The 26,261-nt window shown below is 39.4% G+C and overlaps 1 protein-coding gene across 4 annotated transcripts in view; it reads right to left on the bottom strand.

Moving 5' to 3' along the window:
• Positions 1 to 26,261, bottom strand: part of HTR1F (5-hydroxytryptamine receptor 1F) — a 109,125-nt gene that overhangs the window by 24,770 nt on the left and 58,094 nt on the right. For 2 of the 4 annotated variants that reach the window (XM_070403504.1, XM_070403502.1), the window contains exon 1: positions 14,950 to 14,986. The exons of the other annotated variants lie outside the window; for them this stretch is intronic. The gene's annotated coding sequence lies outside the window, so the exon portion shown is untranslated. Of the gene's footprint in view, positions 1 to 14,949; positions 14,987 to 26,261 lie in introns of those variants that run through there. 4 annotated transcript variants of the gene reach the window in all.

The raw sequence follows: 26,261 nt of genomic DNA, 5'->3' as shown, positions 1-26,261 counted from the left end.
ATAAAGTTCTCAAAGAGCATTTTAGTAGAGAATTCAAAGGTCATCTGAGATACAGGGCCACTAAGGGAAAGAGTAGAGTGTTAGCAGTTTCAGCTGATGTGGCTCTAACCTGGGTAGGGATAGCCTTAGGCAGTATAACCTTTTGTCACTGATTATAGAACAATCCATGGGCACATGGATATTCCTTGCTTTTATCTCTCAAGCCTAAATTTTGAATTGCACAGCCATCTAAAATGAGTGGTTTATGGGTATAATACTTAGTATTTGTGTTAATTCAATGCTTGTTTAGTATCATCAAGATGTTTGACTTTGTAAAACTTTTTTTTAAATTAAATCTTTATTGTTCAGATTATTACATTTGTTCCTCTTTTTCCTCCCCATAACTCCCCTCCTTCCAGCTCCCACCCCTCCCTCTGCCCTCACTCCCCACCCACTGTCCTCATCCATAGGTGCATGATTTTTGTCCAGTCTCTTCCCACATCTCCCACACCCCTTCCCCCCCAAGAACAATCAGTCCATTCCCTTTCTATGTCCCTGATTCTATTATATTCACCAGTTTATTCTGTTCATCAGATTATTTATTCACTTGATTTTTAGATTCACTTGTTGATAGATGCATATTTCTTGTTCATAATTTGTATCTTCACCTTTTTCTTCTTTTTCCTCTTCTTAAAGGATACCTTTCAGCATTTCATATACTACTGGTTTGGTGGTGATGAACTCCTTTAGCTTTTCCTTATCTGTGAAGCTCTTTATCTGACCTTCACTTCTGAATGATAGCTTTGCTGGATAAAGTAATCTTGGTTGTAGGTTCTTGGCATTCATCACTTTGAATATTTCTTGCCAGTCCCTTCTGGCCTGCAAAGTTTCTGTTGAGAAATCAGCTGACAGTCATATGGGTACTCCTTTATAGGTAACTGACTGTCTTTCTCTTGCTGCTTTTAAGATTCTCTCTTTGTCTTTTGCTCTTGGCATTTTAATTATGCTGTGTCTTGGTGTGGTCCTCTTTGGATTCCTTTTGTTTGGGGTTCTCCACGCTTCCTGGACCTGTAAGTCTATTTTTTTCATCAGGTAGGGGAAGTTTTCTGTCATTATTTCTTCATATAGGTTTTCAATATCTTGCTCTCTATCATCTTCTGGTACCCCTATAATTCTGATGTTGGTACGTTTGAAGCTGTCCCAGAGGCTCCTTACACTTTCTTCATATTTTCGGGTTCTTTTTTCATTTTGCTTTTCCAGTTTGGTGTTTTTTGCTTCTTCGCATTTCAAATCTTTGACTTGATTCTTGCGCTCCTCTGGTCTGCTGTTGGGAGTCTGCATAATATTCTTTATTTCAGTCCGTGGATGCTTAATTTCTAGTTGGTTCTTTATCACAGCATCGAGGATCTCATTAGATTTCTTGTAGATCTCAATAAGTTTATCGGCGGCTTCTAGACAGTTCTTGAGAGACCTTAAAAGTGTGGTTCTGAATTCAATATCCTCCCTTGATAGTTTTGTCCTGTTTCTTTGTCTCCGCATTTTTTACGCTTTCTTGGTGCACCCCCTTGTGGTCTTTGTGCGAAGTCTTGTTGTAGTTAAGCCTTGATTGTTGTAGATAATACTAGAGGGATTTGACCACCAGGCCGACTGGCTGTGAGAATCAGCTGTGTCTGCAGTGGGAAAACTTCTGTCCTCTGGAGAGGTGCTAATCTAGCCTTTGCCTGAGGCTATCCAGCAAATGGCTCTGTGCAGGGCTTGGGCGGGTCGGGTCGGGTCACAGGGGATCAACAGGGCGGGCAAAGGGAGCAGTTATGGCTGCTCTCAGTCCCATTCCCAGAGACTCTGCTTCTCAGAACCCCAGCAACCGCTGCAAACCTTGGAGAGAAAGCTGCCCTCACGTTCCGACCGATGCCAGACAATCCTGCTTCTACCGTTTGAGTCTGAGTCCCTAGAGACTTGCCCGGATCTGGAGCTCAGAGTCTGAGACTCCCTCCTGATTGAAAACAACAACTGCAACCTCAGCCACCAGCCCGCTCCACGCGCACCTCCGTACCTTTGTATTTTCCATACTGCGCCTCCTCTGAGCCTTGGTATGCTATTCTCTTTCCTTCTAGTTGAAGAATCTCTCCTCAGCCAGCTTTCCTGTGGTTCTGGGTGATGTCCATTCCGTCTTTTAGTTGTATTTTTGAAGTGGTTGTTCGAGACAGCAAACTCCGGTGTTTACCTATGCCGCCATCTTGGTTTTTGACCTTGTAAAACTTAATACTCATAGGATATATTTCCAGTTATTCCCCTAAAGATGTACTTATTAACTAGCATCCTTAGCATGTCTACTGACTCCACCTTTAAGAAGGCAGCATATGATCGATATGCTTTTTGTCTGTATGAAAGGTCCAGAATGGGATCTCTCCTGTATCTTGCTGTGGTTTGTATGGTCCAATTCAATCTTACAATTTCTTTTTCTTTTCTTTATAAAATTACTTTACTTTTATTATTTCTGTTCCTTTTATGATAGCCTATCCCCACATACTTTGTATTTTATTTCTTAAAATATGTCTTTATTGCCCCACCGGTGTAGCTAAGTGGTTGAGTGTCGACCTATGAACCAGGAGGTCATGGTTCAATTCCCAGTCAGGGCACATGCCCAGGTTGCTGGCTCGATCCCCAGTGTGGGGCATGCAGCAGGCAGCTGATCGATAATTCTCTCTCATCATTGATGTTTCTCTCTCTCCTTCTCTCTTCCTCTCTGAAACCAATAAAAAAATATATTTTTTAAAAATATGTCTTTATTGATTTTAGAGAGAGAGGAAGGGAGAAGAAGAGAGAGAAACATCAATAAGAAACATCAATGAGCCATTTGATATTGGCTGAATGGTTGGATTTCTTATCTTAGATAATCACTAGAGGCCCGGTGCACAAAATTTGTGCATGGGGGGGTCCCCTCAGCCTGACCTGCACCCTCTCCAATCTGGGACATCCCTTTTGCAATCTGGGACCACTGGCTCCTAACTGCTCACCTGCCTGCCTGCCTGTTCGCCCCTAACCACTCTGCCTGCCTGCCTGATCATCCATACCCCCTCTGCCTGATTGCCTGATCACCCCTAACTACTCTCCCCTGCGGGCCTGATTGCCCCAACCGCTCTCCCCTGCCTGCCTGATCGCCCCTAACCACTCTCCCCTGCTGGCTTGATTACCCCTAACCACTCTGCCTGCCTGCCTGATTACCCCTAACCACCTCTGCCTCAGCCCCTGCTACCGTGTCTTTGTCTGGAAGGATGTCCGGGAGATGTTTGGTCTATCCAGTCTAATTAGCATATTACCCTTTTATTAGTATAGATGCCCTTCAGAAATCCTGATTAATTCAATTAAAACATATGAATTCAATTAATGACATGAATTTGTAGAAACTTTGAATTTATTTAAAGATAAATAAAATGTAGTGAGGGCAACTTTGAGTTTCTTAAATTCTTCATGTTTAGGCAATTAGGCAAGTTAGCATCTCCATCCTGCCTAATATTCTGAAATATACTAAAAGGATTTTTAAGAGATAGTTGTGGCAGAAACGTTTTTTTTCCCCATAATGCAGGACTTTTTCAGAAGTAGATAACTACTTATAATTATTTTCTCAAAGCAATCTTTATTGAGGAGGCATGCAGCGACCTGCATAGCGGGTTCAGGAGGAACTGCAGGAGAGCTGACGCACAATGAAGACACTACTCAAGAGATAAGTTTTAAGCATGGGAGCCAGGTGGAATCTCCTTTGGGAGAGGAACCACAAGTCCTACTCTTGCCTGTTTTTATTCAGTGGGATCAGGCCTAAGCCAGAAGTTGGACATCCCTCTCGCAGTCTGGGACCCCTCAGGGGATGTAGCAATGTGCCAAGCTGCAGGCGGCCAGGGAGGAGCCCAGATTGGGGCTGGGTACTGTGTCGCTCACGCTTATCCCAGCCCACTGTGCCAGGTGCCACGGAGTCGCGCTCATCCTGGTCCACTGTGCCTGCTGCCATAGAGTTGGGAGAGGCTCCTGCGTTGGCAGCTGTGCTCGCCAGCCATGAGCCCAGCTTCTGGCTGAGCAGCTCTCCCCCTGTGGGAGTGCTCTGACCACCAGGGGACAGCTCCTGCATTGAGCGTTTGCCCCCTGGTGGTCAGTGTGCATCATAGTGACTAGTCATTTCGATAGTTCCACCCTAACAGTCGCTTAGGCTTTTATTCTATACTAGAGGCCCAGCACGTGAAATCGCGCAAGACCCAGAGTCCCACCTGCTGGTGCCGCGGGACCCAGAGCAGAGTCCCGCCTGCTGCTGCTGCTGCAGTTTTTACTGCAGGATCCATCAATGCACCTCCTGGTGAGTCCTGTCATATGTAAAATACATTTTTATTGATGTCAGAGAGGAAGAGAAAGGGAGAGATAGAAACAACAATGGTGAGAGAGAATCATTAATCAGCTGCCTCCTGCATGCCCCCTGCTTGGGATCAAGCCCACAACCCAAGCATGTGCCCTAGACCGGAATGGAACCTGGGACACTTCAGTCCACAGACCGATGTTCTATCCACCGAGCCATACCAGCCAGGCTACTATTGGTATTTTAATAGGGATTTCATTGAATATGTAAATTGCTTTGTGTAGTATGGACATTTTAATGATGTTGATTCTACCAATCCATGAGCACAGTATACTCTTCTACTTGTTAAGGTCTTCCTCTATTTCTTTGTTCAACGTCCTGTAGTTTACCGAGTACAAGTGTTTTACCTCCTTGTTAAGTTTATTCCTAAGTATATTAATTTTTTGTTGCAATGGTAAATGGGATTGATTGTTTAGTTTCCCTTTCTTGGAATTCATTATTGATGTATAAAAATGGCATCAATTTCTGGGTATTACTTTTGTATCCTGCTACATTGTTGAACTCCTTTATTAAATCTAATAGTTTTTTGGTGGAATCTTTAGGGTTTTCTTATGTGCAATATCATGTCATCTGCGAATAATGAGTTTTACTTCTTCCTTTCCAGTTTAGATGCCTTTTATTTCTTCTTCTCTGATCGCTGTTGAATAAGAGTGGTGAAAGTGGACATCCCTGTCTTTTTCCTGTTCTTAGGGGAAACGGTTTTAGTTTTTGCCCACTGAGCATGATGTTGGCTGTAGGTTTGTCATATATGGCCTTTATTATATTGAAATATGATCCCTCTATTCCCACTTTTCTGAGAGTTTTTATAAGAAATGGTATATGATTTTGTCAAATATTTTTCTGTGTCTATTGATATGATCATGTGATTTTTGTCTTTCAGTTTGTTTATGTGATATATCACATTTACTGATTTGCAAATATTGTACCAGTCTTGCATCCCTGGAATAAATCCCAGTTGGTCATGGTGTATGATCTTTTTAATACATTATTGGATCCAATTTGCTAATATTTTGTTGGGGATTTTAACATCTATGTTCATAAGGATATTGGCCTATAGTTCTTTCTTTGTAGTTTCATTATCTGGTTTTGAAATTAGGATAATGCTAGCCTCATGAAAAGAGGTTGAAGTGTTCCTTACTTTTGGATCTTTTGGAATAGTTTCAGGAGGATATGTGTTAGTTCTTTGAATGTTTAGTAAAACTTGCCTGTGAAGCCGTCTTGACTAGGGCTTTTGTTTGCTGTGAGGTTTTTGATTACTGCTTCAATTTCATCAGTTGTTATTGGGCTATTCAGGTTTTCTGATTCTTCCTGATTCAGTTTTGGAAAGTTGTATTTTTTTAGGAATTTGTTTATTTCATCCACATTGTCCAGCTTGTTGGCAAATAGTTGTTCATAGTATTTTCTTACAATCCTTTGTATTTCTGTGGTGTCAGTTGTTACTTCACCATTTTTGTTTCTGATTTTATTTATTTGGGTCCTCTCTCTTTGTTTCTTGTTGAGTCTGGCTAATGGTTCATCAATCTTGTTTATCTTTCTAAAGAAGAAGCTCCTGGTTCCATTGATTTTTGTATTGTTTTGTTTAGCCTCTATGTCATTTATTTCTGCTCTAATCTTTATAATTTCTTTCCTTCTACTTATTCTGCACTTTTTTTGTTGCTCTCGATCTAATGTTTTAGTTGTAGGGTGAAATAATTTATTAATTTTTCTTGTTTTTTGAGGTAGGCCTCTAGTGCTATGAACTTCCCTCTCAGAACTATTTTCACTGTGTCCCAGAGATATTGGGTTGTTGTGTGTTCACTTTCATTTGTTTTCAGGAAGTTTTTATTTCTTTCTGGATCTTATTCATAATCCATTCATTGTTTAATAACATGCTATTTATCATCCATGTGTTTGAATGTTTTTGAGTGTTTTTACTGTAGTTGATTTTCAGTTTCATTCCATTGTGATCTGAGAAGATGCTTGATATGACTTCAATTTTCTTGAACTTGTAGAGGCTTCTTTTGTGTCCTAATACATGGTCTATTTTTGAGAATGACCCATGTGCACTTGAGAAGAATGTATATTCTGCAGTTTTGTGGTACAATGTTCTATAAATGCCAGTTAAGTCCATCTGATCCAGTGAGTCATTTAGGGTCTCTGTTTACTTGTTAATTTTTTTGACTGAAATATCTATTCTGTGAAGTCAGCAGGGTGTTAAAGTCCCTGTCTATATTTCTGTCTATCTGTCCCTTAAAGTCCTCTAGAAGTTCTTTTTATATATTTAGGTGATTATATATTGGGTGCTTATAAGTTTAGCAGTTAGGCATCAATCAGGCTGGCAGGGGAGTGGTTAGGGGGTGATCAGGCTGGCAGGCAGAAACAGTTAGGGGCAATCAGGCAGGTAGGCAGGCAGGCGAGAGGTTGGGAGCCAGCAGTCCTGGATTGTGAGAAGGATCCAGGTGGGATTGGGCCTAAAAAGACAGTTGGACATCCCTTGAGGGGTCCCATATTGGAGAGGGTGCAGGCTGGGCTGAGGGACACCACCCCTTCCTTGCACGAATTTTGTGCACCAGGCCTCTAGTATTATGTGAATAGTATTATGTTTCATGTTGTCCCACAACTCCTTTAAGCTGTCCTCCTGTTTTCAAATTGTTTTTTCCTTTTTGGTTCTCTGATTGAGTGATTTTTACTATGCTGTCTTCTAATTAACTGATACAATCCTCAGCCTCTCCTAATCTGCTGTGTATGCCTTCCACTGTGTTCTTTATTTGTGCTATGTCATTCTGCATAGTTACTATATCTTTTCTCAAGCTGATGAGCACCCTTGTCATCATTACTCAGAACTCTATGTCTGATAAATTTGTTATCTCCATTTCATTTAGTTCTTCTGCAGAATTCTCTTGTGTGTTTTTTGTTGTTGTTGCTTGGTTTTTTTGTTTTGTTTCGTTTTTTGTCTCCCAATTTTGTCTGTGTGTGGTTTGAGTATGTGTATTCAGTATATCTGCTATGAATCCAAATCTCTAGTGGAGCACAATGTCAGATGCTGGTTGTGACTGGCCCAGAGTACCCTCTTTGAAGCTATCAGCAAGCCACAGCTTGTGGCTCCTCCTGCTGTGGCTGGGTGCCTTTGAAAAGGACCAAGATGTGCAGCAGGATCTGCTTATCCTAGCCTCAGGGCCCAGGATTAGATCAGGCAAAAACTCAAAGCCTCCAGAGACCCACTTCTTCCTGAAGTTCCATTGACACTCAGTTTTTATAAGCCTCAGATTATCAACCACAGGGCCCTGGGGTGAGAGGTCTTCCAACAGAGTGGGGCAATTGCCTTACAGCCCAGGCAAAAACCACCTGGAAAGCAAAGGCTTGAAGCTGGAGAAAGATGTCCTCTGCAGTGTGAGGGAATGACTCAACACAGGACCGGGGTGGCTGTCCTCTGGGCTCCAACCATAGGGCTCCTAAATCTGGCTTTTGCTCACATAGCTCCAGTCTACTCTGCCATCCCTCTACTAATGCCCAGGTTGAGTGGCTGCTCATAAAATTTTTTGTGTTGGCTCTTTAAGAGAGTGCCTGCATTTCCAGCTGTCTCTCACTGGCAGACAGCAACCCTGTTGCTTTTCACAGCCAGATGTCATGTGGGCATCTTTCTCAGTTCTGATGCTCTGGGCTGGGGAGCCTAACTTGGGGTTTAGAACCCAGAGTTCTCCATGGGAACCCCCCAACTAAGATATCCCTCCAGATCTTCAGCTGCTGTCTGTGGGAGCCTGGCCAGTTTTTTTACATCTCCACACTTCCCACCAGCCTCTCTGCAGTCTCCACTTTCCATCCTTGGTTATCAGGGTTCTCCCCAGCTAGTCCTCAGTTGACTTTTCAGGGTGATTCTTCTGTATTTTAATTGTATTTCTTGTTTGTTCCTGGGAGAGTGTCAGTGTAGCTTCCACTTACTCTGCTGCCATTTTGGAATCCCGAAATCATTCTGTTACTTGTATTGTTTTTATATTTTTCCCCCATAAGTCAGATACTATAATATGTCTCTTAATATAAATCTGAGGAATATAAATACTTTTTAAAAATATATTTTTATTGATTTCAGAGAGGAAGGGAGAAGGAGAGAGAGCTGGAAACATCAATGATGAGAGAGAATGCCCTCCACTGGGGATCGAGCCTGCAACCCCAGCATGTGCCCTTGACCAGAATCGAACCTGGGACCTTTCAGTCTGCAGACTGACGCTCTATCCACTAAGCCAAACCAGCTAGGGTGTGAGAAATATAAATACTTAAATAAAATGCCTATCAATTCAATTGATATAATTTAGTTTTCAAAATATTTTCTGATGACTGCATATCTTACTAATTTAAGTATGAAGGAAAAAGCTATTAAGTTTGTAATGAGTTAATTTATAACACATATATATATTTAGCTTCCATTTTTTAGAATGACTTTGACAGTACAATACTCATGTTGACTTAACTATAATGAGCTTCATATTTTCATTTTGCATATGAACTTCTCTTTTGCCTTATCTTCAATTTTATGCTGAAGAAAGTGTACATTTATTTACATACAAGCTGTTTTTGGGTGTATGACTTTTTAAAAAATTGTAGTTTAAAGCCTTTGCAGCCCTGGCCAGTGTAGCTCAGTCGGTTGGGTGTTGTCCTCTGCACCGAAAGGTTTTGGGCTCTATCCCTGGTAGGAGGTGTGCAGTAAGCAGCTGATCAATTATTCTTTTTCATTGATGTTTCTCTCTCTCCCTCCCTTCCTTTCTCTCTCTAAAATCAATAAAAAAAGAAAGAAAAATAAACAACATAGCCGTTGTAGCTGTTTCTCACATTATCTCCATTTCCTAAAGCATTTTTTTTCAAAATTTAATTAAGAGTTGCCTATTGGTTTTCCATTTTTTGCCTTTAAATATTGCTGTTCTTAGTAATTGCCAAAGCAGCAATTTTGAAATCTTAGATAGATCCTAATTTCTGTCATCCCTTTGCAAGAAATTGAAGTTGCTTTTCTTTCTTCCTTTTGTGGCATGTAAATATTTAAAAGCTAAAGACTTACCTATTTTCATTATTTGTATTCTATGTATGTCACTTCTGATGCATCTTAGGTATTTAAACATTTAAGTTGCCAGATTTAGCAAATAAAAAATAAAATGCTCAGTTAAATTTGAATTTCAGATAGAATGCTTATGCTGACAAAAATATTTCTTGTTTATCCGAAATTCAAATTTAACTTGGTGTCCTGTATTTTATCTGGCAACTTTAAGACATTTTGCCATATTTGGTAGAGTTTGTAAACATTGCATTTCTTTTTAGATCCTATCTCCTCTTTTATATTATTTCCATTACTTGCCATTTTTAGATTACAAAATGAGAAAACAATGAATTCAGTTATATAACTTCTTTCATACAGTGAAGTTGTCTTCATGGGTAAGATATCAGATACTATGTTTATGCACAATACATTAAAGTCATAAAAAAATTCAACAACACATCAAGTAGCCACAATCCTGGTGATACTTTTCCTCTAAGTCTTCAGGTTAACATTTTATCTCAGAATTTACTTTAAAACCTATAACTCTTAGGTTTCCTCCCTTGATTGGAGTTGTCTGGGAATGAGCTCTTTGAATGACAAGGAGGAAAATTAAAATTAGTTTTCTGGCTTTTGACTAGTCATCAATAATATCATGTAGCATTATTTCTCAAGTTATATTCCTTGTACTTGAACCACTAAAGCTATTAATGAATGCCTTTGTGGGGAGGGAATATTGAAACTGGAATATTGTGGGTTAAAGGCCCATCTCTACTGTAGAACTTCTCTGAAACTTCAATATGCTACTTTTCACTAGGCATCTGAAGGTGGGGAGCACCGTACAGTTTTCCTGCCTTTTTTTTGGCCTATAGACCTTTTGTGTGTGTGAGAGACACACAAGTAAGACACTAGAGTTCTAAGAAACACTATTTTGGAATTCTGAAGGAGGTTCCAACTAATTTTCATCTGCTTTCCAGATCAAAGGTGGTTTGAAGACTAGAGTAGTGTGATAGTCATCAGAAACCAGTTTATCACAATCTCGTTCAGGCTGCATCAACCAGGATAGATTTCAAATGGCCAACTCTGATCATTGGTGGGTTAATTTAAATAAAGTTCACTCAATTAGGGAATAGGAAATGGGGAAGGCATAGCAATTGGAGAAAGGAAAATTGGAAATAACTTTTGTTGAGCACTTAACTATGGTACTGGAAACCAGGCACGATGTCTTGTAGAGCCTGTTTATATGATTTTCATAATATCCCCACAATAAAAGTGTTACACCCATTTACACATGAAGAAACTGTGGCTCAGAGAAGTTTATTGTCAAATAAAGTTTGGTTTATTGTCAAATATAGTTAAATTGTCACAATTAGGATTAGATACAGGTTTTTTAGGTTTTAAAGACATAGTCTTTCCTACTTGTGGGACTCCACAAAAAGTCAGTTTCTTTTGGCGTCTTGTATCCTTAGAACTACCCATACTATTCCTTCAGTTTTGAGAATTTACCACTCTAATACCATCTCTAATCTAATAAAAAATGATTGTTAATGATCTGGACAGCTACCATTTTCTGATAATTTACAAATACCACTTGTTTTTGTGACTCATTTAGGATGTTTCTCAAACTGCAGACCAGTAACTACTCACAGGGGTAAATAGAGGTTCCTCAAGGAGTGAAATCCCAAGTAAGAAAAGGACTTAAGGAAAGTCACATTTCAGTTCTCTTTCCAGCTGGTATTTTTTTATATACTGCTCTTTTAATATCACTATTCCAGGACTATTCTGAGAAGACTGTGATTTTTAATTTTATATTTCCTTTTCAATAGCAGTTATAGAATCTTGCTTCAGAGGTACTTAATAAGCCATGATAACACTCTGGATGCTGTTAAACATTGAAACCTTACTCTGAGATACTTACTAAGGTCTATAAAAAAGGAAGTATAATATTTTCAGATTAGTTACATAGACTATTCTGTTTTAAACCAAAATTTGTATCTCTCAATTCAGCCATTGTTTACTTTAGCACTGGTTTTGGAAATGACATTTTTTAAAGACAATTCTCAAACCAGACTCCTAACTTGTTAAAATGTATATGCAAATTTGTTCTTCATACAAATACCCAACAATAGAAGTTAATTGTACTGTCAACTAGACCAAATATCTTTTTTTTAAAATATATTTTATTGATTTTTTACAGAGAGGAAGGGAGAGAGACAGAGAGTTAGAAACATCAATGAGAGAGAAACATCCATCAGCTGCCTCCTGCACATGCCCTTGACCGGAATCGAACCCGGGACCCTTGAGTCCACAGGCCGACGCTCTATCCACTGAGCCAAACCGGTTTTGGCAAGACCAAATATCTTTTATGGGATAGTTTCTAACGTTGCCTTACAAATAACTCCATTCTAAATACTCAGGAAATGATTAATTACTTAAGCGCCGCACTGACAGATCAGTCAGTTCCTAAGAATAGCAGCAGTTTGAATGTATGAATCTACATCTCAAGAAGAGGTTATTTTAGGATATGAATCCATGCTTCTTTTGTACCAGTCCTTGGGGAAGGGCATCTCCCTCAGAAAGATGTGCTACTGTAAAGGACTGCCAAATTTCTTCAAGTCTAATACAAGTTTAGAGGGAAAGAAGTGACATTGGGAAAAGTAAACAGCATAATCTATACTAATAAAAGGGTAATATGCTAATTTGACTGGCTAGACCAGACATCTTCCAGTCGTCCGGTCCTCCTTCCAGACAAAGCCATGGTGGCAGGGGCTAAGGCAGAGGCAGTTAGGGGCAATCAAGCTGGCAGGGGAGGTCATTTAGGGGCAATCAGGCCAGCAGGGGAGGGCAGTTAGGGGTGATCAGGCCAGCAGGCAATGGGGTTAGGGGCCATTAGGCAGGCAGGCAGACACAGTTAGGGAAGATCAGGCAGGCAGACAGAGGGGTTAGGGGCGATCATGCAGGCAGGCAGAGGCAGTTAGGGGCAATCAGGCAGGCAGGCAGGTGAGCAGTTAGGAGCCAGCAGTCCTGGATTGCAAAAAGGATGTCCAACTGCTGGTTTAGCCCGATTTCCCAGGGAAAGTTCTGTTTAAACTAAAGTGACTAAGATTTTCTCCCTAAACCGGCAGTCAGACATTTCCTGAGGGGTCCCAGATTGGAGAGGGTGCAGGCCGGGCTGAGGGACCTCCCCCCCACCCCCCGCACAAATTTTGTGCACCAGGCCTCTAGTAGCAGGTTATAAAGTTCAAATAAAAACCATTATCATCTTTCTTCTCTCTCCTAGAACCAGGAAGACAGGCTGAAATTCTCCTAGTTTCTTTCTACCACTTGCAGATCTTTACTCTCTTATGTTACTCCACAAGTGGATTGAACATTTGTGTACAAGGCTTTTTGTGAACATGTTTTTGTTTGTTTTTAATTCTTACCACAGGATATGCTTATTGACTTTTTAGAGAGAAGGGGAAGAGAGAGAGAGAGAGAGAGAGAGAGAGAGAGAGAGAGAGAGATCAAGAACATTGATTGGTTGCCTTAAGTACTTGCCCTCACTGGAGATTGAACCTGCAATTTAGGTATGTGCCCTGACCAGGAATTGAACCTACAAACTTTCTGTGTACAGGATGACACTCCAACCAACTGAGTCACACTGGCCAGGGCAACATATGTTTTTATTTTTCATGAGTAAAGACATAGCAATAAGATTACTAGGTCATATGACATGTACATGTTTTACTTTTTTCTAAAAATGCAAATAATTTTCCAAAGTAGTTGTATCCTTTAATATTTCCATTAATAGTGAATTAGAATTTAACTTGTTTTATATTTTCACCAACAATTGGTATTTTTCATCTTTTTAGTATTAGGCATTCTAATGATAATTTCATTATCATTTTATTTATTTATTTTTCATTATCATTTTAAAAACCCTACCCTGTTAATTATGATGTTGACAATATTTCATGGTATCCAGACTATTCAAATACCTTCTTTTGTGAAGTGTATGTTTAGACTTTGTGTCTAGTTTTTAAAAATGATTTATTTTTCTTAATAAATTGTAAGAGATCTTTGTATATTCTGGATACAAATATTTTGTCATTTATATATTAAATGGATATTGTCTCCCATTCCATGGCTGTACTTTTTATTTTTTGACAGTGCTTTTCAGAAATCAAAGGTTAAAACATTGATAAAGTATAATGATTTTCTTCAACTATGGTTTGTACTAATTTATCCTATCAAGGAAAGTTCTGTTTAAACTAAAGTGACTAAGATGTTCTCCTATGTTTTGTTTAAGAAGTTTTAAAGTTTGGGCATTTACTTTTATGTCTATGATCCATTTCAAGCTATTTTTTTGTGTATTATGAAGGATTGATATTCTCTTTTCCCCATATGGATAACCAGGTATTCCAGCGCAATTTATTGAAAAGACCTTAGAATTGTCTTAATTTCTGATATGTCATTCCTTCTTGGTTTCTGTGAAATGCCCCAGTATCCAAATATCCTTTTTAGTTAAATAGCTATAATTAGATTCTGTTAATTGAAACCCAAAGAACCTTAGCCAACAGAATATTATAGAAAGTGCATTGGGTAAGTAGGATATCTGGGATTGTGTGTAGAATATTGCTTAATGTCTGAAAGACCTTAAGAGTTGGGGAAAAAACAACTAAAATGGCAACTAGGGAGACTCCCCCCACTCTCACTGACACCACATTTTCATTGACATGGCAAAACCAGCGAGGAGAAGCAGCTTTGCCCTGATGCCAAACTGTATCACTGTTTTTCTGAGGATCACTGAACTTTCTCTTCCAGTCAAGTGCCAGGGGCCAAGTACTTTTCATGGTTGTTGGTTTTGGTCTAAATGGGAAACACCCTCACTGTCGAACATTGCTTCCAGACCACAGCTTATTCCTGTTAGATTCTAGTTCTTGCTCCTCAAATCAAAATCCATTATGCCTCATCGCCCTGTCTACATGTAGTTGACAAGGTAATATAAAAAGTAAGGCGTCTCATTTCTCTAAACTCACACATTGCATTCACCACAATTAAAATGGATATGTTTTCACTAAATAACAGGTACAATGAATACTGTCAGAAATTTGTTTATTTTTTAAAATGGTGTGGTTATTTACCACTAGTAATATCAAAACTATGACCAGGATTGTTTTGATACCTATATTTATTATAAAAAAATCTTGGGAGAAAGGTCAATGAATTTCTGCTAAAAGTTGTTTCTGAGTGTTACATGTAACAGACATGGCAAATATTTGTTCACAGTCATTGTGTGACAAGCCATGCATTTAAGTTTAAGTGAAATCAGCAAAAAAGAAAATAGGTGTAGGGATATGTTATTTTGAGATTAAAGTTGGTCTTAAATGTAAATAAAATGTGGATCCTGTTCCAAGAAAAATTTATGTTTTCACCACATTTTACCCAGTACAGGCGCTCTGAGGAGCTGTTGAACTCAAGGGTTCTTTTTCACTGACAACTTTCTTGGCACCTGGACATGATTATGTTGCACCTTGACACACAGAATGTGTATTTACTCCCCTCTCCCTCTTTACAAGTTTGTGGATACCTTTTCTTCTGATGAACAGTGGTCTTGTCTAAGTTTCTGTGTTCATTATCTCACAGGAGGAAAATTCAGCTCTTGAAAGACAAATGGGTAAACAGAAGAAGGAAAGGACTGAAACCAAAACATAAAGTGAAAATAACAACCCATGGAAGGCAGTTCATGCCAGCAATGTTTGTAGAGGGTAGTAAGATCACATAGCAAACAGCAGGACTTGTTTCTGGTACATAAATTGACTCTGGACAAGTGGATTGTATGCATGCAAGAGCAAAATTCATTTTATTTATTTATTTTTTTAAAAAAAATATATATTTTATTGGTTTTTCACAGAGAGGAAGGGAGAGGGATAGAGAGTTAGAAACATCAATGAGAGAGAGAGAAACATTGATCAGCTGCCTCCTGCACACTCCCTACTGGGTATGTGCCCACAACCAAGGTACATGCCCTTGACCGGAATCAAACCTGGGACCCTTGAGTTCGCAGGCTGACACTCTATCCACTCAGTCAAACTGGTTAGGGTGCAGAATTCATTTTAGAAATACAGGAATCATATTTAAACACATAATAAAAAAGAGCATATGAACAAGTGACCCAAAATCACCTAAAATATTATTTAGGACTGTTAGAGCACCCAAATAAATAAAGCATATTCAATTCACAAACTTCACCATAAAGCCAAAGAAACCATATATGCATTTTTCATTTAGAAGTAAATGAAGGTTATCTGAATTACTGGTATTTGTACACATAATTTAAAGCACAGAAAGTGATTCTACAAAATAATTTGTTAAGATACTTGTGAAGATTATTTAAACATTTCATAATTACATCTGATGCAAAATTTTGAAAAATGCATTAAAATTAATGCACTGTAGAATCACCACCTGTAAAATTAACTGTGTTAATGTGTATTGAAGCCATTGCTCCCTGTCTTCCTTACTTTTGTATCTCCAGTATCAGCTCTATGATTCGCACAAGAAAGGCATCAATAAATATCCGTTGCATAATAAATGAATAAATGCAATAATTCAGTGAATGTATTTGAAAATCCTGATTGGTATGTGTACAAATAACACGAATGTTTAGAAAGGAAAATCAGAATAAATCTACACCACAAAGGTTCATAGAACAAATAGCTTCATAAATGTGGCAATCGAGATTCCAAAATATAATATACTATTTGTGGTTCCCAAATAGTCTAGAGTAAAAAGACTAGTTATCAATGTTTCAACAGAAGAGATACACAGAATAGGGGACATATAAATAAAGTAATAATTAGAATATTATAAGTATTCTGATAAAGATCAAAATGGAATGCCATGGGACCATATAGAAGAGGCACCTGCCTGAGGTTGTGCTGACAAGTGAGATATGTTAAAGACACTGTTTCAAGAAGAGTCTTGTATGTACACATATCCTAATTTGACCTATTGTCTAAGGTAAAGCACCAGGTTAATCTGAAATTCCTGCTAAACTTGAGAGTCAGTACTAAATCCCTGAAGGAAGTACATTTTAAGGGAATTGTGGCCTTAACTTCAATGACTCAATTCATGCAGGTCTATCAACTTCAGCAACTTAGACACTCTCATTGTGGTCATGTAAAGGAATGCAAACATGCAAATATGATTATATTGCTGTGAAAGAAACTCATATAAAAATATGAAATGAATATGTCTGCTTTTGAAAAAGCAAAGAGTAAGTAATATATTTCAAGTTAAAATGTTCATGACTTTCTAGAACTTGCCTTGCAGATAAATTAAAGAAATTATTTCTTTTTTTTTTCTTTTTTATTTTTTAATTAATTAAATCTTTATTGTTCAGATTATTACATTAGTTACTCTTTTTTCCCACCATAACTCCCCTCCACCCAGTTCCAACCCCACCCTCTGCCCTCACTCCCCACCCACTGTCCTCATCCATAGGTGCACGATTGTTGTCTAATCTCTTCACTCACCCCCACACCCCTTTCTCCCCCCCCCCCAAGATAGTCAGTCCATTCCCTTTCTATGTCCCTGATTCTATTACAATCACCAGTTCATCAGATTATTTATTCACTTGATTTTTAGATTCACTTGTTGATAGATGTGTATTTGTTGTTCATAATTTGTATCTTTACCTTTTTCTTCTTCTTCCTCTTCTTACAGGATACCTTTCAGCATTTCATATAATACTGGTTTGGTGGTGATGAACTCCTTTAGCTTTTCCTTATCTGTGAAGCTCTTTATCTGGCCTTCACTTCTGAATGATAGCTTTGCTGGATAAAGTAATCTTGGTTGTAGGTTCTTGGTATTCATCACTTTGAATATTTCTTGCCACTCCCTTCTGGCCTGCAAAGTTTCTGTTGAGAAATCAGCTGACAGTCGTATGGGTACTCTCTTGTAGGTAACTGATTTTCTTTCTCTTGCTGCTTTTAGGATTCTCTCTTTGTCTTTTGCTCTTGGCATTTTAATTATGATGTGTCCTGGTGTGGTCCTCTTTGGATTCCTTTTGTTTGGGTTCTCTGCACTTCCTGGACTTGGAAGTCTATTTGTTTCACCAGGTAGGGGAAGTTTTCTGTCATTATTTCTTCAAATAGGTTTTCAATATCTTGCTCTCTCTCATCTTCTGGCACCCCTATAATTCGGATGTTGGTACGCTTGAAGCTGTCCCAGAGGCTCCTTACACTATCTTCATATTTTCGGATTCTTTTTTCATTTTGCTTTTCCGGTTGGGTGTTTTTTGCTTCTTCGTATTTCAAATCTTTGACTTGATCCTTGCGACCCTCTGGTCTGCTGTTGGGAGTCTGTATAATATTCTTTATTTCAGTCAGTGTATGCTTAATTTCTAGTTGGTCCTTTATCACAACATCGAGGGTCTCATTAGATTTCTTGAGGATCTCACTACATTTATCGGCGGTCTTACCAGTCTTTTCGAGGGCTTCTAAACAGTTCTTTAAAGACCTTAAAAGTGTGGTTTTGAACTCTATATCCAACAGTTTGCTTTCCTCCAATTCTGTCATTTGTGTCCTGTTTCTTTGTCTCGGCATTTTTTTATGCTTCGCTGTGTCGATAGAGTGCCTTTCTGTGCTAAGTGTCCCAATTACCTAAGGTAGACACTCTTGGTGCACCCCCTTGTGGGCTTTGTGCACAGTCTTGTTGTGGTTAAGCCTTGATTTTTGTAGTTATCACTGTGAGGAATTGACCTCCAGGTCAATTGGCTCTGAGAATCAGCTGTGTCTGCGGTGGGAGAACTTCTGTGCTGGAGACACCCCTCTGGGGCTAGACTTGCTTCGATGGGGCTTTGGTGCTCACTGAGTCTGCCTCCTGAGTGTGTCTTTTATGGTTCCACGGAGCTTAAAGCTGGATGGTCCCACTCTGACCTCTGGGCTTCCTGGCTCCTGGATCTCTAGGGAGGGGCTAATCTAGCCTTTGCCTGAGGCTATCCAGCAAAAGCCTCCCTGCAGGGCTTGGGCGGGGCGGGTCCCACGGGATCAACAGGGCGGGGTTAGCAATTATGGCTGCTCTCAGTCTTGCCCTCAGAGGCTCTGCTTCTCAGTGTCCCAGTAGTCGCTGCAAGCCCCATGGAGAGAAAGCTGCCCTAGGGTTCTGAGCGATGCCAGACAGTCCCGCTTCTCCCGTATGAGTCTGGGTCCTTAGAGACTCGCCCGGAACTGGAGCTCAGAGCCTGAGACTCCCTCCCAATTGAAAACAACCGCGCCCTCAGCCTCCAGCCCGCTCCACATGCACTCCGAACCTTAGTATTTTACTTCAGCACTGCGCCTCCTCTGAGCCTCGGTATGCTTTTCTCTTTCCTCCTAGTTGTAGAACATCCACTCAGCCAGCTTTCCTGTGGTTCTGGATGATGTCCGTTCCGTCTTTTAGTTGTATTTTTGAAGTGGTTGTTCGAGGCAGCAAACTCCCGTGTTTACCTATGCCGCCATCTTGGTTTCTCCAGAAATTATTTCTTAATACCTTGCTTTTGTGGAAAATTTCCAAAAAACTCAATTCTTATGATAATGTATCATCTCCTCACATTAAAGAATGTAAGTTAAATCCATAAATATGTACTTATACCCTAGGTGCTCTGCTATTTTTTATTTTCTTAGGCTGTTAATGCAGAAACAGAATTATGTTCTCATATTGGTTTATTCTTAATTTTAATAATTCATCAAAACACCCATCAATAGATATCTACTATTGGTGGGTCATCTTTAAATATGAAAAATAAGCTTATTTTTTCAGTGATAATGAAAAACTCAGTTGTGTACATAATATGTAGAAATATATCAAAAACCAAATTTTGATCTGGGGAGGATACCACATGAATAGTAAATTAAACACACAAAAAGGTGTAGTCAGAGAGGGAAAAGGAGAAGCAGGAAGAAAAGAACTCTTTCAATTTGGAAGAGTTTCAAGTTGTAATAGGTGCCAATAGGATTTAGAATAGAAAAGAATCAGGGCATTTGTCAAGAAAAGAGGAAAGGCATAGTACATAAGAGAGCAATATCAATATGTATGTGGAGGATGAGTAGGGATGGGAGTTAGATTTTAAGAGGTTAAAAGGATATTTATATAGAAAATTATTATAACCAACATAGGATAGAATCCTTGCTAAGGGGTGTGGCCCAGATTGTAGTTGCTATCCCCCTTTTAATTTAAGCTAAAATACTGTATTTCCAAGCCACATTTGTAGGTCATGGAGTTTATGTGTCCAAGTTCTGGAAAATGAGTTATAAGAAGAAATGTGGGGAATTTCATGGAAGAACCATGAAATGAGGTTAAAGAAAACTGAATAGGATACTCTTGTCATTTTTCTCTTCTCCCACTACAGGTCTGGATGCCAGTTCAATGGATGGAGCTATAGTAGCCATCTTAAACCAAAGAGGTGACCTTGAAGATAAAACCATGAACTGAGGAAGGTAGAACAGAAAGATAGGAAGCTAGATATTTGAAGACACTGTGAATCTGCCATACAAGCTTTAAATTTCAAGTTCAGCTTCTTTTGCATAAAAGAAAAATAAACTTCTATCACGTTTAAGGAAAACTTATTTTTATTACTGTTTTATAGCTGAACTTAATCCTTCTCATAGGGACTGATTCTGTATCTCCAGGGCCTTTCAATTTCTACAAAATGTCTGCCATCTTGTAGACTTCTAAAGGGAAAAGGAAAGGGAAATTATGATTTGATGATATAAATCTACTGAGTTGTTCTACCTTTAAATCAAGGAGATAAAGCATATCATGAACTATCTGGGTTTCTTTCACTCTTCATGGATGTATGCATGGTCTTAAAGACAGACTCTGTATGTAGAGACCAATCAGAGGCATCCTGAAGCGTATGAGTTAGGTGATGCTGTGGCAACAAACAATGACAAAATGTCAATGACTTCAAATAAAATTTCTTGCTCACTGTACATGTACAAGATGGGTTCATGGGGGACCATATTATATTTCCCTTGCACAGAAAGCAAGAATGGGCTAGTAGTGGGCCATCATTTTTCATGCTGGTGACACTCATCTCCCCTCACATTGCAAGTGTCAGCCACTTGCATGTAATCATAGCCATTACATGGCTATGATTGTCTTGAAGGGGTGGGAAAACATAGTCTTTCTCATACCCAGAAGTAGAGGAAAAGTAGGCATTGGAGAATATGAATAATATCTAATACCTTACACAAATGTAAAAAAATCTGTGGAAAAAAATTGTTTAAATACATTTTTATTGATTTCAGAGAGGAATGGAGAGGGGGAGAGATAGAAACATCAATGATAAGAGAGAATCACTGATCTGCTGCCTCCTGCATGCCCCCCACTGGGGATTGAGCTCACAACCCAAGCATGTGCCCTTGACCAGAATAGAACCCGGGACCCTTCAGTTGGCAGGCCAGGGCGTGAAAATTTTTAATGCACAATAATAATGTTTTTACCTTTTGGATGAAAACGGTAAATTACATTAATTTCTTAAGAAAAGATTTTCCTCCACAAAGAAAAATATAAACAATTTACAGATAAGAATTGTATTAATACTAATATCTCTTTAGTAGGTGTAAGGCAATTTAACTGAGAAATAACAAGTCTCTGCCTGAGAAGATGAGCACTACAATCCTATAGATTCACAAGTACCCAAACATGTTAATTCATCCATTCATTTAGTAGACACGGATAAAGCATTTGTTAAATACAGTTCAGATAAACCTATTGAGACTAGGGCATAGGGAGAAGGATTTGAAATAGGAAATGGACATGACTCGAAATATTTCTAGAATTCTCTTTTGAAATATAATTTTATTCAGAATACAGAAACTATATTATAGTCTCCAAATACATTTAGGTTATCAGATGGGTCTTGGAAACTAATTACATCACCATGATTAAAATACAGCAGTAACATTTATCCCAGTTGGAGAATTTTTAAAAGAATGTATCTAAGTAAACAAAATTTCTCTGTTTATAAGATCCCGAGAAGACTTTCCTGACTGGCTGACGCTTGCTAGCTGCATAAACATTTTGTAACAATAATGTAACAATGCAGCTATTTTTCACAAAGTACAAGATTCACTGCCATTTTAATTTGAATCATCAATCTAATTATTTTTGGTCCCGTAAAATGGTATTTATTGAGCTGCTTAAGTAAAGTATTACCGCAAGAATCTTTTATGGCAGATTCTTAGCAATAATAGCAACATTTAAAAGTATAATTATGCTAAGTGAAATAAGCCAGACAAAGAAAGACAAATACTATATGATCTCACTTATATATAGAAACGAAACAAGTCAAACTCATATAAACCAAAGAGTAATATGGGGGTGGCCAGGAAGGTAATGGGTAAAGGGATGGTAAGATAGTAAAAGGTTACAACCTTTCTGTTATAAGATAAATAACTTCTGGAGATCTAATGTACAGCATGGTGATTATAATGAATAATACTAGATTGTATACTTCACATTTTCTAGGAGAGTAGATCTTAAGTGTTCTTAAACTACCCCCTCCCCAAAAGGTAGCTGAGGTGGGTGGATGTGTTAATTAACTTGATTGTAGTAATCATATCACTATATATATATGTATATCAATTATAATATTGTAAACTTTAAAAATAAGTCACATGTACAACTTAAAAAAGAATAACTTGGGAAAATCTATGATGGGCAATATCTCAATAAAAATGCTGTCAATTATGCTTTTATGTTTTAAATGTGTTGGCATAACATCTTTGGAAATATTTAAAAAGTATTTTTCCCAATTCTGATTGTTTCTCTAGAATAGATGACTTGAAATGGAAATACTGGTTTAAAGTGTATGAACACAAATTTGAAAGAACAAATTCAAAACACACTTTTTTTTTCAAATTGCTTCCAAAATATTCTAATTTAAACTCCAATATATGATCAGTTTGTTAATAGCTCTTTATTTTGGTTTAAAAATCTCACCAAAATTATTCTATTTCTTTGCTTTTTCTTCCATTACTTTTATGCTTAAAAAGTCCCTACCTATTCAGAAGCCATATTATTATTATCTATATTTAATTCTAGTATTATGATCCGTTTTATTCTCTTTCCTTTTTTTCTAGTTATTTAATATTTATTTTACTTATTCCTTCTTTCATGCACATCCTTTAACCTAGAATAGTTAGCATTCTCATTGAGGCATGGTATAAATGTTTCTAGAACAGACACCAGTGGGTCCTCAGCCTGAACCTGTGCACCGGAAGAGACCGAGCCTGGACCCCATGCCACCGCCATGCGACCACTGGCAGGGGTCTTGCCCTGCTGTATATTTTCCTACTGCTGTGCAGCCACCACTGCCCTGGAACCCAGCTGTCCAGCTCCACTGCCAGGGATTAGGGGCGGAAACTGCGCCCTGACCGGGACCTATTGAACTGAGTATCTGAGGAGACTGAAGAGGCTGCAGATCTGTAGGCGAGATGGGAGGGCCTGGGACTGAGAGGAGGCCTGGAAGGCACTGGTTGTGGAGTGAGTGCACTGGAAGCCTGGGGCTGAAGTCCCTGGATAGAGCAGTGCTAGCATCCCCCCATCCTGCAGCTCGGGAAGCTCCTCTGACCAGTGGGAAGGGCCATGCAGTAAAGCTCAGGGCCAGCCTACAATGGAGGGGTTGAAGGACATACTCAATATTGAATGTGGGGGGCACTCTATTTCTTGGAGGAACTCATGCTGGTGAGCAGAAAGGGGGCTGGACAATAGTTCCAGGAAGAGATCAGCCCTGCCCACCTGGAATGCAGGGGAGGTCGCCTCTTTCCCGCTGACAAAACAGCTGCTTCTAACCCAACCTGCAGCAACCTGAGTCAAGGGGGAACAGCCCAGGGTTGTGACAGGGAGGAAGTGTCAGCAAACCAGACAGAGCTGAGGCATTAGAAGGAAAAGAAGGATTTCCCCCACTCCCACCCCCACCCCCAACACACACAAGCTACTGGCACCACTCCCAACAGGAGTCTGATTAAACCATCCTGGCCAAGACCAGAATACACAGGCAGAGCCCAGCTCAGTCAGGGAAGTACAGCTCAGAATAACTAAGGCTTGAGACTCCAGGCAGACCCAGCCTCTGGGCTAAGGATCCCTGCCCACTGGACTACTAGGGGCTTCAACCACTCAGACCTCAGTCAAGGTTCCCAAGGCCAGAAAGGGACAGTGACAAACATTGACCTGCGCCAGAGAAGCTCCCTGGAGGTCCAGGATAGATAGGGATCAGATTCAACAACATCAGAGCAAAATCCAGTGAGCTCCACAAATAGTGGACACAAAGGTTTTTCAGTGTGTGAGTGTGTGTGTGTGTGTGTGTGTGTGTGTGTTTTGTTGTTGTTTATTTGTAATATATTTTTATTGATTTCAGGGAGGAAGGGAGAGGGAAAGAGAGATAGAAACATCAATGATGAGAATCATTCATCAGCTGCCTCCCACACACCCCATACTGGGGATCAAGTCTGTAACCCGGGCATGTGCACTGACTGGGAATCAAACTCTGACCTACTGGTTCATAGGTCGATACTCAACCACTGAGCCATGCCAGCAGGGCTGTGGTTTTGTTTTTTGATCTGTGTGTTTGTGAGTGGATATTTTTGGTTTTGATTTTTTGTTGTTTGTTTGTCTCCTCCCCCTTTTTTCTTTCTTCTCTTTTTTCTTGCATATCTCTAATTTCTTTCTTCCCTTTGATTCTATTCTACTTATTGTTATTAATTTTTCTCATTTTATTTTGTTTTTCTCTTTTTTCTCATTTCATTTTTCTATCTATATCTTATATCTAATATCCATTATCACTATATATATATATTTTTTTTTGTGTGTGTGTGATTGTCATAATACAATTTATTGAATAATCCATCCTTTGATTTCTTTATTCCCTTTGTTCCCTTTATTTTTTTAATTTTTATTTATTTTTTTATTAAATCTTTATTGTTCAGATTATTAAAGTTGTTCCTCTTTTTTCCCCCCATAGCTCCCCATCCACCCAGTTCCCACTCCACCTTCCACCCTCACCCCCCCACACTGTCCTCATCCATAGGTGCAAGATTTTTGTCCAGTCTCTTCCCGCATCGCCCACATCCCTTCCCCCCGCCCAAGAATAGTCAGTCCACTCCCTTTCTATGCTCCTGATTCTATTATAATCACCAGTTCATTCTGTTCATCAGATTATTTATTCACTTGGTTTTCAGATTCACTTGTTGATAGATGTGTATTTGTTGTTCATAATTTGTATCTTTACCTTCTTCTTCTTCCTCTTCTTAAAGGATACCTTTCAGCATTTCATATAATACTGGTTTGGTGGTGATGAACTCCTTTAGCTTTTCCTTATCTGTGAAGCTCTTTATCTGACCTTCAATTCTGAATGATAGCTTTGCTGGATAAAGTAATCTTGGTTGTAGGTTCTTGGCATTCATCACTTTGAATATTTCTTGCCACTCCCTTCTGGCCTGCAAAGTTTCTGTTGAGAAATCAGCTGACAGTCATATGGGTACTCCCTTGTAGGTAACTGACTGTCTTTCTCTTGCTGCTTTTAAGATTCTCTCTTTGTCTTTTGCTCTTGGCATTTTAATTATGATGTGCCTTGGTGTGGTCCTCTTTGGATTCCTTTTGTTTGGGGTTCTCTGTGCTTCCTGGAGTTGTAAGTCTATTTCTTTCACCAGGTAGGGGAAGTTTTCTGTCATTATTTCTTTAAATAGGTTTTCAATATCTCGCTCTCTCTCTTCTTCTGGCACCCCTATAATTCGGATGTTGGTACGCTTGAAGCTGTCTCAGAGGCTCTTTACAAAATCTTCGTATTTTTGGATTCTTTTTTCATTTTGCTTTTCTGGTTGGGTGTTTTTTGCTTCTTCGTATTTCAAATCTTTGACTTGATTCTTGCGATCCTCTAGTCTGCTGTTGGAACGCTGCATAATATCCTTTATTTCAGTCAGTGTATGCTTAATTTCTAGTTGGTCCTTTTTCATAACCTCGAGGGTCTCACTAGATTTCTTGAGGGTCTCACTACATTTATCAGTGGTCTCACCAGACTTTTTGAGGGTCTTACTAAATTTATCGGTGGTTTCTAGAAAGTTCTTGAAAAACCTTAAAAGTGTGGTTTTGAACTCTATATCCAACAGTTTGCTTTCCTCCATTTCTGTCATTTGTGACCTGTTTCTTTGTCTCTACATTTTTTATGCTTTCCTGTGTTGGTAGAGTGGCTTTGTGTGCTAGGTGTCCTATAGGGCCCAGTGGCTCAGCCTCCCCAATTACCTGAGGTGGACACTCTTGGTGCACCCCTTTGTGGGCTTTGTGCACAGTCTTGTTGTAGTTAAGCCTTGATTGTTGTAGGTATCACTGGGAGGAATTGACCTCCAGGCCAATTGGTTGTGAGAATCAGCTGTGTCTACGGTGGGAGAACTTCTGTGCTAAAGACATCCTTATGAGGCAAGACTTGTTTCAGTGAGGCTTTGGTGCTCACTGAGTCTGCCCCCTTAGTGTGTCCCTTATGGATCTGAAGAGTTGTAATTGGATGGTCCCACTCTGACCACTGGGTACACTGGCTCTTGGATCTAAGGAGGTGCTAATTTAGCCTCTGCCTGAGGCTACCCAGCAGGAGTTATGAAGAGATCTGCAGATTCCCCTTCCTTGTTTGGGGTTTGCAGGTGCCCAAATGAGGCCCAGCTGTGAAGCAATGCAAGCTGCTGTGGGGCCTTGGGCCTTCTCTTGGAAGTTCTGGGTCTGTCTGGCCCAGCTGCAGTTTGTTAGGTACTTTTCAGATTGCAAAGGGCCAGGGCATTCATATGCAAAAGCCTCTGCCGCAGCTTGGGTGGGGTGGGGTCTTAGGGAATCAACAGGGCAGAGCAAGCAGCTATGGCTGCTCCTCAG

Source organism: Myotis yumanensis, unplaced genomic scaffold (genome assembly GCF_028538775.1).
Source record: "Myotis yumanensis isolate MYYU_CA2020_CCGP unplaced genomic scaffold, mMyoYum1.0.hap1 SCAF_2, whole genome shotgun sequence".
Classification (NCBI taxonomy): domain Eukaryota; kingdom Metazoa; phylum Chordata; class Mammalia; order Chiroptera; family Vespertilionidae; genus Myotis; species Myotis yumanensis.
This window is presented reverse-complemented; position numbering and strand designations above follow the sequence as displayed.